Source organism: Cibotium barometz, chromosome 63, assembly GCF_041138505.1.
Source record: "Cibotium barometz isolate CiBa-2024 chromosome 63, ASM4113850v1, whole genome shotgun sequence".
Classification (NCBI taxonomy): Eukaryota; Viridiplantae; Streptophyta; class Polypodiopsida; order Cyatheales; family Cibotiaceae; genus Cibotium; species Cibotium barometz.
This window is the reverse complement of record NC_141108.1, coordinates 22,677,595-22,694,360: the sequence shown is the minus strand read 5'-3', so window position 1 is coordinate 22,694,360 and position 16,766 is coordinate 22,677,595. Positions and strand designations below refer to the sequence as shown.

Below are 16,766 nucleotides of genomic sequence, written 5' to 3'. Positions count from 1 at the left end.
CTTGCGGCGCCAGGCCTTTCACACCACTTGGCGCTGTGGCCCCTTCTCCACCTTACACACGGGATCCCCCCGTTGGCACTACAGGCCACCTGTTTGGCTTTCCCCCCCCCCCCCCTATTGTATGATTTAGCCTCTCAGTCCTTTGAACTCATGCTTGTATTTTGCAGCACCTAGGGAGAGTCTCCCGGGCTGCCTGCTGTATTCACTGCTCTGTTTCTCTTATGAGCAGGAGGGATCTCTTGTAGCCCTACGGGCGTTTTTTATATAACTAATGAAAGGATCTTCTCTCAGAAAAAAAAAAAAAAGCCGGCGTCAGTCCATCCTCCCCTGGGCAACTATGTCGCGGCAGGACCCTCAAGGCCTCGGCAAGCTCAAGCTCTGAAAGAGGCGCACCAAGAACTGTACGCATACGATCTGTGACCCTCCTCTGCACATGGGCCCACACAGTCTGCCTGCAAGCATCTCAATCCTCAGTGGCTGGCTCCGCTGAAAGCAGGTCTCTATAGAATGCCGTGGCAGTGGCACTGATCTCCCCGAGCTCAGTAGCTACCGATCCATCCGGTCTACCAAGCTGACGGACTCCTGCTCGAGCATGGCGGGGTCGAGTGATCTCAAAAAACTCCCCAGTCACTCTATCACCAAGCTACGTCCACTGAGAGGCCTGACGACGATAGTAAAACTCATGTCTCTGCTCCTCCGCCTCTCTAACCTCCTGGCGTGCCTGGCTCAGCTGTGACGCCACCCACTCACATGCATGCTGCTGCTCCTGAAGGCGTTGTAGCGAAGCAAGGCTGCGTCTCAGCCGATGCTCCCGCTCGCGAATCTCTCCCAATGAGACCCTGGGCACACTGGCCGGCTGCAGCGTGCAAAAAAGAGATAAGCTCGATGAGACCCTGGGCACACTGGCCGGCTGCATCCTGGTCCGAGCACTGACTATCATGCCAGATCCTCTCAATGTCCTCAGCGAGACTGGGATCTGTAAGTACCCTCTCTGGGATCCTCAACTGCAAGCTGGGCTCCCGTGTCCTCTCCTCCAATGTCAAGATAACTGGCGCATGATCTGAAAATGAGGTGCCAGCGAGAATGCCAATGGAGCCCCCTCGCTCCCCTAACCAGTCGCCCACATAGAAGCGATCAATCCGTGATAGATTAGTCTCTCCTTGCCCGCGATCCGACCGAGAGAAACTAAGACTGTCCTGAGAACGGGAGAAGGCCCCATGCTGCCATACATCAGTGATCCTCAGTGACATGCAAAACCGGTCCCAAGCTGCAAGCTCCGTGCCGTGCACTGCCTCCCACCCTATCGGCCGGGTCCTCAAGCATGTTGAAGTCTCCCCCGACACACCAATGTGCGGCCTCTGGCAATGCATCCGTAACCTGAGTCCAGAACTCTGCTCTGGCACTAGCATGATTGGGCGCATAGACGTTGAGCACGCCCAATAGCTCGTCATGCATCCTCAGAATGACATATTGTGCTCTACCAGGCACAATGATCCCTCGATCCACAATGGCCTGCCGCCATACATCTGCAATGACCATGCATACTCCTCCCTGTCCACCCAAAGGACCAAACCCTGCAGACCAAAAGGTGTCCCATCTACCAGGCATCACCGAACCATATCTCCGGATCCTGCTCTCACCCAAGTGGTGCTCCTGTATCATCAAAATATCAATGCTGCCACCAACCAGGCATCTCTGAAGCTCCTGCCTCAAGCAACCACGATAGCGTATAAAATGTGCTCCGCCAAGGCCCAGTACATTCCATGAGATGATCCTCATGGATGACCTGCTGAGGTGGATGCTGTCTCAGCCGTACGGCGGGCCTTCGCAAGCGGCTTGGATGGAGAGTAGTTTCCATCCGAGCGGCTGCGAATCTGCCCACCCGGTGTACTGCAAGAATCACGAATCAGGCGCTAGTGGTTGTGGCCCATGGCGACTGCCTCCCGCTCTAACAGAGCAACCTCGTGTATACATACATATCCAGGGTCGCGTGCTAAATCTGCCACTATGCGAACGACCAAATGACGAATCCCTGAGGCATCCACACTCCTAGGATCCAAGAAAAAATGAGCCAACTCCCATAGTCGGCCTATCACATCTGTCACCTCCAGATGGCTCACATGATGAGAAAACTCAACTGCCTGAGTCTTCAAAGTGCTAAGAGCGAGCTCTAGAGTCCACTCTCGGTCGCAAGGGCCACAAAGAGGGAACGAGAAGGCCACCGCTGAATCTAGTGCCTCCTCCCCGCGGGCCGGAGGTATCACTACATGAACTCGGATGGGTGCTGGCTCATGGGGGCCCTCTGCTCCAAAAAGCCGTGTGAAGGCGTAATCAAAAGCCTCCGAGCGCTGTCTAATGCTGAGGCGACTTAGCCGACTGCGGATAGATGATATCCGTGAAGCCCGAATCAGCATGGTAGGCCTCCTCTGAGGTGCTCGAGCGAGGCCAGTGCTCAGCGCCCTCCGGACTGCAGGTGAACGCCAGGGGACTGCCAGGGCCTCCCGGGAAGGTGAGGCGGGCGGGGGGGGAGGGGGGGGGGGCGAGGGGGGTGGAGAGGGAGCCGCTGCCGAAACCGGAGCGGGGACGGGAGGAGGCGAGGATGGAAGCGAGGCGGTGGGAGGGGACGGGAGTGGGGGGGGGTGAAGGAGGGGGTGCTGGCATCTCCTGGTCCTCAGTCGTCGCCGCAGGGGTCTCCTCGAGGGGAGCAAAGCTGTTCCTCAAGGGAACCCAGTGAGGCTGAGACTGTGGCTGCTGCTGCAGCGGTCTCTGGGCGTGCTGCTGTGGCTGTCTCCCTCGGCAGCGCCCCTGTCCAAGCTGCCACTCCGAGGTCTCTGTGGCCTGAGCAGGTGTCCCGGAGGCAGCCTGCCGAGCCGCATTTGTGGGCAGGCCATCAGGGGCCTGCTGCTGTGGTGAGGGTCGGGGTCTCCTGCGAGGGCAGGCCTTGGCCAGATGACCGACCTGCCTGCAAATGAAGCACTGGTTCGGGAGCCCCAAGAACTCCACTCTTTGATCAATCCATCCCCCCCCTATCCTAGGTAGCTGAATGACCTTAGGAAGGGAGGAGATGTCAGACACCAACACTCTGACCGAAGGTAGCCCAGCTGCTCTGGCCACCACTGAAGCTGCTGTGGGGCCAGTCTCTAGTACCGAGCCCACCAATGCTCCTAGCCTAGAGAGGAGCGGAAGATACTCCCGGCGGAGTCCAGGGAAGCAAACTGTAACATGAAAAAGGCGCTCTCCCTGCTCAGCTCCGCTGCTGGGTCAAAGCCATGCAGCCAAGGTCTGAAGAAAGCCCGAGCACCCCTGATGGCAAGGGGACTCATGGCAAGGACCTTGGCCACGCTCTGGGCGGTCTCGAACTCGATCTGGTAATGTCCACGGCCCAGTAGCTGTACGTCCAGGATCTTGCCCACATCTGCAAGAAGGCGGGCCTGGAGAAGATCCCGGATCTCCCCTCTGCTGGGGCGAGTGCCGACTATACGGCAAATGGTGGAATGAGCCTGGAGGCGTTCCACCTCTGCGGTGAGGCTCGCTTCCTCTTCTGGCGAAAGAGAAAGCCTGATGGGGGTGTCCTCAGGGGCGGGCGAGGGGGCTGCGGGGGAGTCCCTCTAAGGCGGGGCGGGAGGAGCCTCCATCAGAGTCTGAAGCTATGGCAAAGGCGAGGCGAAAGCGGAGATCCTGCAAGAACCGAGCTGCACACGGAGAGGCGGAGGGCGAAAAAAAAAGCAAAACCCCCCTGGGGGCGGAAGTCAGCAAGAAAAAGGGAGGGGGGGGTCGGGCGCTGCAGAGGGGAGGAGGGCGCGAAAGAAGGGGGGGGGCGCGAAGGCGAGGATGGGCGGCGGGCAGTGTAGCGAGGGAGGGGGGCGCAGCAGTGAAGGCAGGCGGGGGGGGGGGGGGGGGGGGGGGGGGCAAATGGCGGGCAGCGCAGCAAGGGAGGGGGGCGCAGAAGCGAAAGCAGGTGGGGGGGGGGCAAATGGCGGGCAGCGCAGCAAGGGAGGGGGGCGCAGAAGCGAAAGCAGGCGGGGGGGCAAGGGGAGGCGCGAGGACTGAGGGGGGCGCGAGGGGACGAACAGGCAGGAAGGCGGAGGGCGCAGGTGTGCAGGAAGCGCGAGCAGGGAGGGGTGGTAGCTTCAGCGAGCGAAAAAACCTGCTATCAACCAAAATATAACTTGTAGGCCACTGTACACAAACAGCCAATGAAAAATGAGAAAACTCTCATATTTGATTAGCAGGCCACTGTATACAAACAGCCAATGAAACCTGAAAACCTCTTCTGATGGCATCTTCATATATGATGCTGTGATAGATTGCAAGTGCACTGAGAGGAGCAACCCTTCCGGCTTGAAATGCACCACAAACGTTAGATTTATCGGTTCTCTATCATTAAAAGGAGTGCTGGCAAGGCTTAAGAACCAAAAAGATCAACTGCCGTATCTTCTCAATCTGCCTTGACTGTTTGGTTTCTGAAGAAGGCCCACTTTCACCACCAAACAATAAGCTCATCATCTTGTATAAGAAGCCACTGTGCCTGGCCTGGAATCAACACCCCAGACTGTAGAGCTGATCACCTGAAAAACTAGAAGGCTACACACAGAGATGCAAACGCCCCCTGGTTACCCAAAGGTCTGAACGCAAGGGCCCAAAAGGTCTGGCTGTGTCCTGGTAGAATCTTGCTGCATGTCCTTGTTCAGCCAACAGTAAGATGGTGCTTGTGAATTTTCAGGTGTTGAATTCACTGACTATCAAGGTTCGTTGGAGCTCTTCGCAGACCATTATCTTGCACGTATGGCTGCATGGTCCTCCTAGACCAGGAATGTGCTTGGCCAATGGGCATGGCTAGGGGGAAAGCTAGAGTCACCATCTTCTTTGTGTTGAAAATAGCAAGTGATGTTCGGTAAACATTAGGAGCAAGGGGCAGTGCTATGTGACCCTCAAATGATGTATGAGTTGTATTAGTCATAGACTAAGGTTCAAATGCTCAAAGGAAGCCCAGATGTGAAGGCCAAGAGAAGGCGCCTAGAAGAAGGTGTGATGAGGCCCAAGTGGGTGCTCACTTCAAGGGAGGAGGTCCTCAAATCTAGGTAGGCTTAATTAAGCTTAGGAGTCGCAATAAGTGGCTAATGGAGATGTACTCAACCCCATATAAAGGCCCTCTATCTAATGGAATATCATATGAGTTTTTTGCTAAATCTCTCGTCTTTACGCATAGTTTTGTCATTAGTCCTAATTTCAACTTGGTACCAAGCCAACCACCATCCCTTGATCATCTACGCATCCTAGAACAACCCTAGTTAGCAAAATCATTAGCATCACTAATTAGTTACTAAACCTGCTTTTTCCCTCTTTTCCCAATCATCAAGAATCACTAATTAGTTACTAAACCTGCTTTTTCCCTCTTTTCCCAATCATCAAGAATCAAAGGGTTTGAGCTTATCTACTGCAAGGAGACCTTGTTTGGAGCATCTACATCAACTCTAGAGTCTTCAAGACATCAGAGGGAAGAATTTTTATTTATTTATTTTTTCCGGAAAAAAGATCCTTCTATTAGTTAATGAGAAAACGCCATAAGGCTACAAAGCTCACCTCGCAAGGAGGGATAAAAACACGGTGAACTCCTGAGCTCCACCCCCGTGGCTGGCCGCTCTCTGGGGGGGGCTACCTAATAGTACATGTGGGAGGTGAGAAAAGCCAAACTGGAGGCCTGTAGTGCCAAGTGACATCCTCGCCCCTCGCGGTGAGGAAAGGGCCAGGCTGCCAAGTGCGGAGGAAAGCCTTGCGGCGCCCTCTCATGCGGTCCGAGTCGCCCTGGAGTTTCCCCCAGTGTCCTCTCAAGGTATGAATGATGTCCACCCAGAGGGCCTGTATGACCTCCGCCGGTGGAGTCGCCTGGCGGTCAATGGCCTCCCTGCATCGGGCTCTCCAAATGTGCCAAGCCGTCATGCTGCTGATCAACTCCCATCTGTGCCCGACCCCCTCCTGAGGGGCTGCCGAAGAGAAATCTGGCGTCGGAACCACCACCATCACCCTGTCAGAGACCTGGATGGTCGCACTGCCAGGGACGTCCTCATATCCAAGGGCCGGGCCGCTGTCCGTGGCCCAAGCCACCGCACCCCACGTCACCAGCATCTCACCTGGTGAGCCTGCAAAAACCATCCTGAGAGCGCGCTGCCAGACCTGCTGTGCCTGTGGGCAATCCCATAAGCAGTGCCGCTGCGACTCCGCGCACGCCCTGTATCAGCACCTGGCTATGAGCCGATGTGTAGAGTGCAGAGACCCCACGGATCCACTGAGGGGGGAAGCCCATCCTCTCCATAGTGCCGTCCAAGAAGGCCCAGTCCACCCGATCATATGCCTTCTCGAAGTCGAGAAGGAGCACTGCCAGATCCTCCTGTCGAAATCTAGCCAGAGCCGTAGCCTCCCAGAAAGAGAAAATGTTATCCAGAATGCTCCTATCCTGGATGAAGCCTGTCTGCGTGGAGTGGATGATGTCCGGAAGGTGAGGCTGAAGCCGCCTGCTGATCGCCTTAGCTAGGACCTTGTAGGCCGTGCCTAGCAGGGTGATCGGTCGCCACTGTCTCATCTCCAGTCTGTCTCCTCCCTCTTTGGGGATCAAGTGGATCAACCCCTCTGCCATGCTGTCCGGCATGACTCCTGACTCCATAATCTCCTGGAATGCCACTCTGAAGCCCCTATGTAAGAGGCCCCAGTACCTCTGGAAGAAAGCCACCGAAAGACCGTCCTCTCCAGGGCATTTGCCCCGAGGTAATGCCTGAAGAGCCTCCTCCAGTTCCGTATCCGAGAAGGGGGAGAGAAGGGAGTGCTGCAAATGGGCCGGCACAACCGGTCTCATGAAGCTCCAGACTGCCTCCCGAGCCTCTCTCACCCTGTCATCTGCTGGCTCAGCAGAGAGAAGATCCCTGTAAAAATCTGTGGCTATAGCCCGAACCCTGGGGGGATCCACCACAACCTGGCCATCAGCCTGCCGAAGACGCCTGAGACCCTCTCGTCTGAAGCGAGGCCCTGTCGCCTCAAAGAAATCTCGAGTCACTCTGTCTCCAGCCTGTGTCCAAAAAGACGCCCGAGCATGGAATCGGAACTCCACCCTCCTCTCCTCGATGGATCTGATCTCAGTGCGAGCTGACTCCATCTGCTCTGAGATCCAAGGGCTCGTAGGATCCCTCTCCTGGAGTCTCTGGAGGGACGCTAGACTCCTCCGTAGGCTCCTCTCCTGCTGTCTGAAGGCCTCCAGCCGGTCCAAGGCAGCCTGTCTGAGCATCTGGCTGATCTCCTGCAAGCCACTGGCAAGATCGCTGGCTGCCGATCCTCTCCTGAACTGCAGCTCCTGCCAGACAAAGGAGGGAAGAATTGATCGTGACAATCATTCAAAAAGCTCCCAATAGAGGTGGTGGTGAATTCCCAGCAGCTAGGGGTAACAATATTATATTTTCTATCAAATCTTGCAGAGTTTTGAGTCATGGGTTCATCATATCGCATGTGGAGGATGTACATGTTGATTTCTTGAGCACAAACAACAAGTATTTGAGCTTTAATCTTCAAATCATTCTCTAGTTTGTTAGCAAAAAATTCTCTGTTAACAGTGTGATTAATGCTAATCACAGTCAATTTTCTGAGCCATTACCATTGGGGTGTTGTTAAAGCCTTGTGCGTCATCAAATTCATTTTTCCCTTGGTTTGGAACTCTAATTTGCTCTCCCAAAACAGAGTATTCTTTGGTTTCCCAATTTTTAAAATTGGGAAGAATTAATCATATAGAATGCATCTCTCTACCTTTGTAAGGGACTAGACACTGGCATTGGATCACTCCATTGTTAAGACTTTCCCATCCTCATTGGAAAATCACGACAACTCCACTCATAGTTGATAAATTTAATGGTGATGGTTTCTATACATGGCAAGTATAGCTTAAATTTGTACTCATGAAGGATGGACTTTGGAGGATTGTGAGTGGAAGGGAGAAGTGTCCCGGATTGGAAGGAGAAGAGAAAGGTTTTGGCTTGGAAGAGACGAGAGAACCCTAGCCATCATTGCTATAGGACTAGGAGATAGTTTCATCCATCAAATTGCATCGGAAGAAAATTCAAAAGGAGCATGGGATGACCTAGAAAATTTGTTTGGTGTCAAACAAAAGAACTCTAAAATTAGTTTGAAAAATCAGTTTTTTGGATTGGACATTAAAAAAAAGGTCACTTCAAGCTCACTTAAACAAAATGAAAAGTGTCATGCAACAACTTGCATTTGTTGGAGCTCCATTGGATGAGGATGATGCCATAACAATCCTTCTCAAGAGCATAACCTTGGAAGCATTTAGCCCATTGGTGACTACCTTGAAAAATCTATCCGACTCAACCTTCACCGGCATTGAAGCAGCCTTGATTGAAGAGGAGAAAAGACTCAAAGTCAAAGCGGGTGGACCTTCATCACATTATGAGGAGAAAATTCTTCAAAAAAGGACCAAGAGAAAAAGTAAAGTAGAACTTTTGTAGCCAATTGGGCCACATAGAAAAAGATTGTTGAAACAAAAAGAAGACTCAAGCCAACACTCAAGCAAATATAATTTTAAAAAAAAGAACCAAATGAAGGGCTATCCCAAGAAGAAGACCAATCATCAGAACATCTCTTCTAATTGATGGAAAAGGACACCTCCCCAACCTTGTGTTCAAACCCACTCATTGTTTTTCTACCCTTGTGTAAAACTTCAACACCTAAGCCAACATTGTAGCCTATGAGGCACCTATGATAGACCACACTAGCAAATGAATAAGAGTGTAGATCCAGTGTATGTATGGTTGTAGTAGTTCATCACTTGAGAGGGGGTGTTGAAAATAGCAAGTGATGTTGGGTAAATGTTAGGAGCAAGGGGGAGTGCTATGTGACCCTCAAATGATGTATTAGTTGTATTAGTCATAGACTACGGTTCAAAGAAAGCCCAAATGTGAAGATGTATGTGAAATGTCCAGCCTATATGGAGGCCAAAAGAAGGCACCTAGAAGAAGGTGAGAAAAGGCCCAAGTAGGTGCTCATATCAAGGGAGGTGGTCCTCAAATCTAGGCAAGATTAGAGGATGGCTTGATCAAGATTAGGCTTGCCCATGGTAGGCACACGTGAAAGCACGAGGTGTGTGAGTTATCCCACATGAGGGGATTCTAATGCCTACGGGATTTTTGTATAAAAGGGGTTTTCCCTACTCTTGAAGGCAATCAATACAATCTATTCCTTTGTTCAAATTTCTCTTGTTTCTGGGCATTCAAATCAGCTACAGGTATTGCTGATTTCTGGCAATCCTGCTGGGGAAGGAGGGATTCCATCTTCCCCCCTTCCCCTATCTCCTACCTAGGGTTAGGGTATCCATTGTTGTGCAGTGCTAGAATTAGGGTTTTGTTGTTCTAGCTTGTTGTTTCTAGGTTAGGGCGTCTATGTCTAGCATTTTGCTGCTGCTCAAGGGTTTCGTAATCAGCATGGAGAGATTTCTGCAGATGTTTTTGTTTCTTCTCTAGGGTTTCGTTACCAGTGAGGAGGGGCTTCTACAAGTTGCAGATACTCGTGATGTGGTGCTTCTTCAGCTATGGCCTGTGCTTCTTCAACTGCCCCGCGGCTGATCCTTGTCCCCTTCCAGTCACCTCCCCTCACCTGCGCTTCTCACTCCTCGCCCTCTATCACTGTCGACTTCATCTCCGTACCTCCCTGCCCTAGTCAAGGGCCACATTTCACAGTCCAGATGTCGCCACATTCCACACACCCCGTCACATGTGTTGTCCAGTCACCGCGCCCGTTCCACCCGCCCCCTTGACACACGGGCAGCCCACTACTTTTTGCCTCCATCACTCCCCCCTTCACAACCGGGCAGTCCAATACTACTCACCTCCTTCACACCATAGGGCAGGCCTAACCATTACTCGCCAGCCATCTCAACCACTCGCCCCTTCACACACTGCAGCCTCCGAAGCCTTTGCACACGCAGCCAATTCCATGCCCTCACCAACACCAGTGGCCAGGCCAAGCCGCATGGTCATTGCCAGTAGCAGGCTTCAACCTCCATCACAGGCCCCACCCTCGCCTCACCAACCGCCTGGTCTACGCCTTATTCTCTGCTCTTTCTTGGGTTCATGGTGGAGAAGTGGACATGGAGGCCACTCTGAGTAAAGACGATGCCATGGCTTCTACCCGAGAAGGGTGCAGCAGCCACAGCCAGAGTAGCAGCAACGGGCACGTCGCGACCCCCTTGGCTCATCTCACTTGCCCCCTTAACTCCACAGTGACCCCAAGCTGGTTGCACTAGAAAATGGATTGGCTGCAACTGATGCAGAGGGCAGCCAATGCTAATTGGCAAAGCTGGCTGCTTTCTTGGCACGTGGACTACATCGCTGCTACGTCTGTTTGGAGTCTGGACTTCATCAACACCCCTCTTTTGGACGCGGGCATGTGCTTTCAGTCAAAATTGCATGCGGACATTATTGTAAATCTCATACTCATGTGTATATGGTTTTGATGGTTGTATGGTTGGACCTAATTCCAGAGTCAACAAACGTATGCTTGGGAAGGTTGTAGGAGCCACTGAGTGTGGTGCACTAGGTTAGGAGCCAAGGGGGTGGAGGTTTAGACCCGCCCTTGGTGCAGTAAGGAGAAGATGGCTTGGTAACACGATTACTCAAGCATGACACCACCTTCTCATATATTCATGGTTGATAATGGTTATCTTTTGTATTGGATTTGTGGTAGTTTGGTAGTCGTGCACATGAATAGAAGCTATGCACTTGTTTTTTATGCTTGTTCACTCGGACAGTAAACTCTTAACACCCGAGGCACCTGTAAAGGGGTAGGTTGCCCACAGTAGGCACATGTGAAAGCATGAGGTGTGTGAGTTATCCCACACGAAGGGATTGTAACACCTATGGGCTTTTTGTATAAAAGGGGGTTTCACCTACTCTTGGGGCAATCAATACAATCCATTCGTTTGTTCAAATTTCTCTTGTTTTGGGCATTCAAATCAACTACACGAGCTGCCAGATCTTTCAAAAAGAAACGAGGTTAATGCCTTTTCAGTAGCTAAGATATCAACTGATATCTATCTTTGTTTTTCGTGACTTTGCCAAGAAGATCGGGAATCCGACTAAGTGCATCTGCAATCCGGTTGCTAGATCCCTTATGATATCGTATCTCAAAATCAAACTCTTGCATGAGTTCTGCCCACCTGGCTTTGTGACCACTCAAATCCCCTTGGTCACAAATGTACTTCAAGGAATGATGATTGTTCCATGCAACAAACTTAGAACTGTAGACATATTGTCTCCACTTCTTCAGCGCATGAATGACTGCATGCAACTCTTCCTCCTGTGTCGAATACCACATCTCTACCTCAGTGAGTTTCTTGCTCTCAAAGGCAATGGCCTGACCATCTTGCAAAAGAGCTACCCTATGGCAAAATCACTAGTATCCGTCTCAACAACAAACGGTTTGCTAGGATCCACTAAATGCAACATAGGTGCCATAGTCACCAACTCTTTGAAAGCCACGAAGCTCCTATTAAGGACTTCATTCCAAATAATTGGACTATTCCTATCCTTCTTTTTCATAACTCCCTTAAGGAGTTGAGTCCACGTGCACGCTTTTGAATAAACTTTGAAAAGAAACCAGTAAAACCCAAAAAGGATTTCACTTGCCGTATAGTGTGCGGTACTGGCCACTCGAGAACTTGTCTCACCGTGTCTGGGTCTACACATATACCATCCTGAGTGATGATATGACCCAAATAAAAGAGCTCTGTTTTAAAAAAGTCGCACTTAGATTCCTTTGCATAAAGCTTCTCCTACCTCAATATCTCCAAGACAATCCTGAGATGCCGCACATGCTCATGCAATGACTTACTATAAATAAGTATATCATCAAGGAATACCACAACACTTTCCCAAATATGGACGAAGTAAAACATTCATCATTTGTTGGAAAGTGGTTGGAGCATTGGTCAAGCGAAATGGCAAGACTAAAAACTCATAGTGACCATACCGAGTACGAAAACTTGTCTTCAGTACATCTTCAGATGAAGTCCTGATTTGATGATACCCTAACCTCAAATCGATTTACATGAAGTACTTCGCTCCCCAAAGCCGATCGATTAGATCATCCATGCGTGACAATGGATACCCATTCTTAATTGTGAGCTTGTTAAGCCCTTTGTAATCCACATAGAAGCACATCATGTTGTCCTTTTTCTTGGACAAAAGTGCCGGTGCCCCCCATGCTGTGAGCTTGTTTAGCCCTTTGTAATCTACACAGAAGCACATCATGTCGTGTGCTCCCCATGGAGTCTTACTTAGCCGCACAAAACCCCGTTCAAGATAATCCTATAGTTGCCTTTGAATCTCATCCTCCTCGGTTTGACTAAACTGATAAAGTTGTTTTGTATAAGCCTGACTACGAGGCAATGACTTGATAGCATGATCCACGTTCCTCTCAAGTGGTAAACCATCTGGTAAATCAGGTGGGAACACATTTGCGTAATCACGTTTAATATCCCTTAACGCATGAGATTCTATGATGGTATCATCGATGTAACAAAAGAGCCTGCCCTTGCGAATCAAGAATCTTATAAAGAGAGATTGCTCTTAAACAAACTTATACCACACAGACACTCATCATACTTAGAAGATGTTAATTGTTCATTCATATGAAAAGCTAATACAATAGGAATATCTTCCCCCTTAGGAGGTTCAAAATGGGAATCCTTAATTACAATGGGATAATCATTATGTAGAAAAGTAATGATATGGTTTTCATAAACTATTTGCAAGGTAGGATTCTTATTCTTGTACCAAGATATTCCCAAAATTACATCAACCCGATCCAGGGTCAACTCAAGGTTCTCGCGATAGTCACCCATGCGCAACTCTAAGTTTGGAACCGTCTTGTCCCAAATCTCCGGTGCAAAGTTTATCTTGTACATGTGGTCACTTGCCACTATTGGCAACCGTAGTTTCTATACCAACCAAAGTTATGACTACTGCCATTATCAAAAAGTATGGATACCTTTTGGGCCTTGATCAAACCCTCCATCCTAAGGAGATCATGATTGCCAAAGGCCAAAGGACCCAAAGAGCATCCTTGTGCTCTAGGTGCTGAGATTCAATAGTAGGGATATGACGATTACTTGAGATTTTGTGAGCAAAGACGGACTTGCTCTTGTTCTTCTTGTTTGGACAAGCCTTGGCCATATGCCCGGGTGGTTGCACTCAAAGCACGCTCATGTCTTCTTTGCTTCCACTTTTTGGGTTGCCTTTCATTCTTGTCGAGCCTTTTTCGTACTTTGCAGAGGTTGATCGATCAATTGTTGGGATTCGGACAAGTTGGTTATGTGAAAACACATTGGAAGGACATTAGGACTTGTTTGCACATTAAGTGAACTAGTGTTTGCCAACAACTTACGCAAGATGCCATTTGGTATGATTGATGAGTTGTGCTATGGGTATGTGATAGGGTTGTTATGGTAGGCTACTTGTTGCACTTTGTGAGTGGTTGTCCTATTGGGATTCAGCTCTTGGACGAGAGCTGGATTGACAGTAAGCAATTGGATCTTTACAGCAAGTTCTGCAAGAGGAGCCTTACACTGGCTTAGATAAGATGCACTAGACTCGAGTAGATGCTATGGATGGATGTTCGGATTTGACGATTTGCTTACAGAAGCTTGTTCTCCTTATGCATTCGCGAGGATACGAATTAAATTAAGGAAGGATGTAACTATTTGGCCCTCGGAGCTATTTTCACATGATGGAACTCATGCTCGGCCCCTGGACAGGTTGATGGACACATGGGAATAGGGTTCATAAAGCCGACATTGGAAGTCAAACTGTGTTGACCACGAGCTAAGGGCACCATTGGAAAAAGGACACTGAGATGGATCAAAAAGCTAAAATCCGCTTTTCCAAAAAGCAACTCCAGAGCCAAAAAGAAAAGACCTGAAGCTACAAAAGCATAAGTCAAGAACTTTGGCTATATTTGACTATTATTAAAATATTAAAAAGGAAAAGACAAAAGCAAAGCAAAAGCAAAGCATGGCCAAAAGCAAGAACCTCCCTCCCCCTCCCCCTTCAAGTATATAAAAGAAGCTTGCACCCTATTGAGGAGATATAACAAAGCTTGGTGGAGATTCATCTCGTGGAGAGCAAGAGCAATTTAGTGGAAAAGCCTCATCATCATCATCTTCCTCTGCTGCCACCTTGTGCCGCATGGATCCGCCACCACCGCCGCCTCGAGCGAGCTCCACCTGTGCCCACCTCCTCTACCCAAAAGACTGCCTTGTAGCGCCTACTCCGCCCTGTGCCGCATTGTGAGCACTACCCTGCCCAGCAACCACCATCGCTAGTGTTAGCGCCGCTATCGCTTGTTCTTCAATCGCCGCCTATGGTATAGCAGCGCCACCACCTTGTGCAGCTCAGCCAGCCTCTTCCTCCAAAATCCCCAGCCAGAGGGGATTACCAGTCAAGTGCCACATACATCCGACGCTTCGGTGATCGCCTTCTCGAGATTCTCTTCCAGATTGCATATTGAGCTTCCCATGGATATCTGTGAGGTTCAGGATTTGATCTCGACTTAGACTTGGACATTGGGTTAGAACTTAGACTTGGATGTGGACTTAGACTTGGACATTGGATTGGAACTTGGACTTGGATCTAGATTTGAATTTGGACTTGGATTTGGACTTGGACTTGGACTTGGATATGAACTTGGACTTGGGTTTGGATTTGGACTTGGACTTGGATATGAACTTGGACTTGGATTCGGATATGAGCTTGGACTTGGATCTGGACTTGGACTTGGATATGAACTTGGACTTGGATTTGGATATGAACTTGGACTTGGATTTTGGACATGAACTTGCTTGGATTTGGATTCATTGGACTTGGATTCATTGGATTTGGATATTGGATCTGGTACTAGCCCGATGAGAGATACTTGTGGGTTATCCCCGTGGTGTGCTCGGCATTAGAGATCTCGTGCCTCGACATCGACATCGACATCGAAATCGACTTGGATATCCTACATCGGCATATCTGTTTGTTTTGTATTCATTGATTTTATTGATCCTAGCCAGTGTGCCCGTGGATTGTTCCTGAATAAATTCCTAAAGAGGGGCGGGGTCTGTTCCCTGCTCAATGTGGTGTATTGTGCAAGATCCCTATTCCCTTCTCTCTCTCCCCTCTCTCTATATGTTTATCTCTTGGACACGTGGTTGAGTCTATCAGTGCACGCCCCACGTTGGGCTTACAGAGGAAGTATCTCACGCCCCGATCAGCCTAGGGCTAGGGCGAGGAAGATGTGGAATTAAAACGTGAGCTAACCCAGGATTAGGGTTAGGGTTGACCTAAAATTAGGGTTTAGGCTTAGCTAAGGGCGTAGGGACCTAGAGGGTTCACACGTGGGCTAAGGACTCTAGCAAGAAGAGGCCTTGATTGGTTGTGGGCTTGTAAATAATAGCCACGTGCTAATAATAATAACTAAGCGCTAATAATGGCTAAAAGGTTATAAATAAAGCAAGAAAGCTTTATGAATAAAAGCAAACCACTTATAGCGAGGTTATTGCTATAGAAGTGACGTGGGGAGCCACTTATAACCTGGGGTTATAGCGTGCATGCTCTCTTGGCCTTGGAGCTGTCAGCAGGTGATTCAACTTGGTGGTATGGGACGCCAAGGTTGGGGTCATCAGTGACTAGTAGGCTCCCGGCAATCTAACCTCAGGCTCGGGGGTGGTTCGAGGTACTCAACCTACGGCTACGTGGTGGGTCGAGAGCCACAATCTGTCATGGTCACACAATGAGTTTCACGTCGGGTCTATGGAAACCTTGCTAGGGTTTCCCAGGTATGTCTTCTGTCTTGATCTACAAGGGTTCTATGTCAAATTATCCATGGGCATGGACTAGAGTGGACATTCCAAGGAGCATTCTATCCTTGTGCTGAGAAAGCTTAAGTACTCATGTTGGAAGGCAATGGCCCAGACCAAGGGGTACCAACATGTCACCATTTTGGATTATGCCCCAATTATCTTTGTAATAATTTTTATTTTGTTAATAAAAGTTATTTGTTGGTCAATTATATCCATGGATGTGTTTACACTAGTGGACTCGTGTGTTTAGGTGCACTCGCTCTAGTTTTGAGCTTGGTACTATTCCCACAGTGATCCTCAGTGTCTAGGTGTACTGCGCTAGCATTGAGGTTGTGGCTCAAGTGATACTATTCTCAGAGCCAGGTTTGGGAAGATACATCAAGCGGTACGATCCCCGGATCTATGACAACCAAGTGGTACAATTCCCTGGCCTTCAAGATGAAGTGGTACAATTTCCAAACACTTGGGTCAAGTGGTACCGTTCCTGGACCCCATGGTCAAGTGGTACGTCTTCCAAACAGTGTTAGACAAGCTCATAACAGTACAAACATTATGAACGAATATTCCTTCTATCTTGATCATTAAGTAGGGAAAAAGTAGTGGCACCTGTTGTTTCTCTCATTGCAAAAGCTCGAAAATCATATGTTTCCTCAATTATTTCAATTCTGGAACTAGGAACATAAGCTTCTTCTAACACCTCACATATTTTTGGAATATCAAAAGCACTTTTCTTTGCTGATCGGGTGGAGAATATGCTAAACATTTCTTAACCTTCTTGATGATTTTTTATTTTGCACCAACATGCTAAGGAATGCCAGCAGCACTTAATTCTTGTTCTCCTTGTTTGTATTGTCCAATTGCAAATAAAGAACAA

The 16,766-nt window shown here is 49.4% G+C and overlaps 1 protein-coding gene across 3 annotated transcripts in view; it reads right to left on the bottom strand.

Moving 5' to 3' along the window:
* LOC147603845 (branched-chain-amino-acid aminotransferase-like protein 2) overlaps positions 1 to 16,766 on the bottom strand; it is a 95,273-nt gene that overhangs the window by 26,431 nt on the left and 52,076 nt on the right. The window lies entirely within an intron of this gene.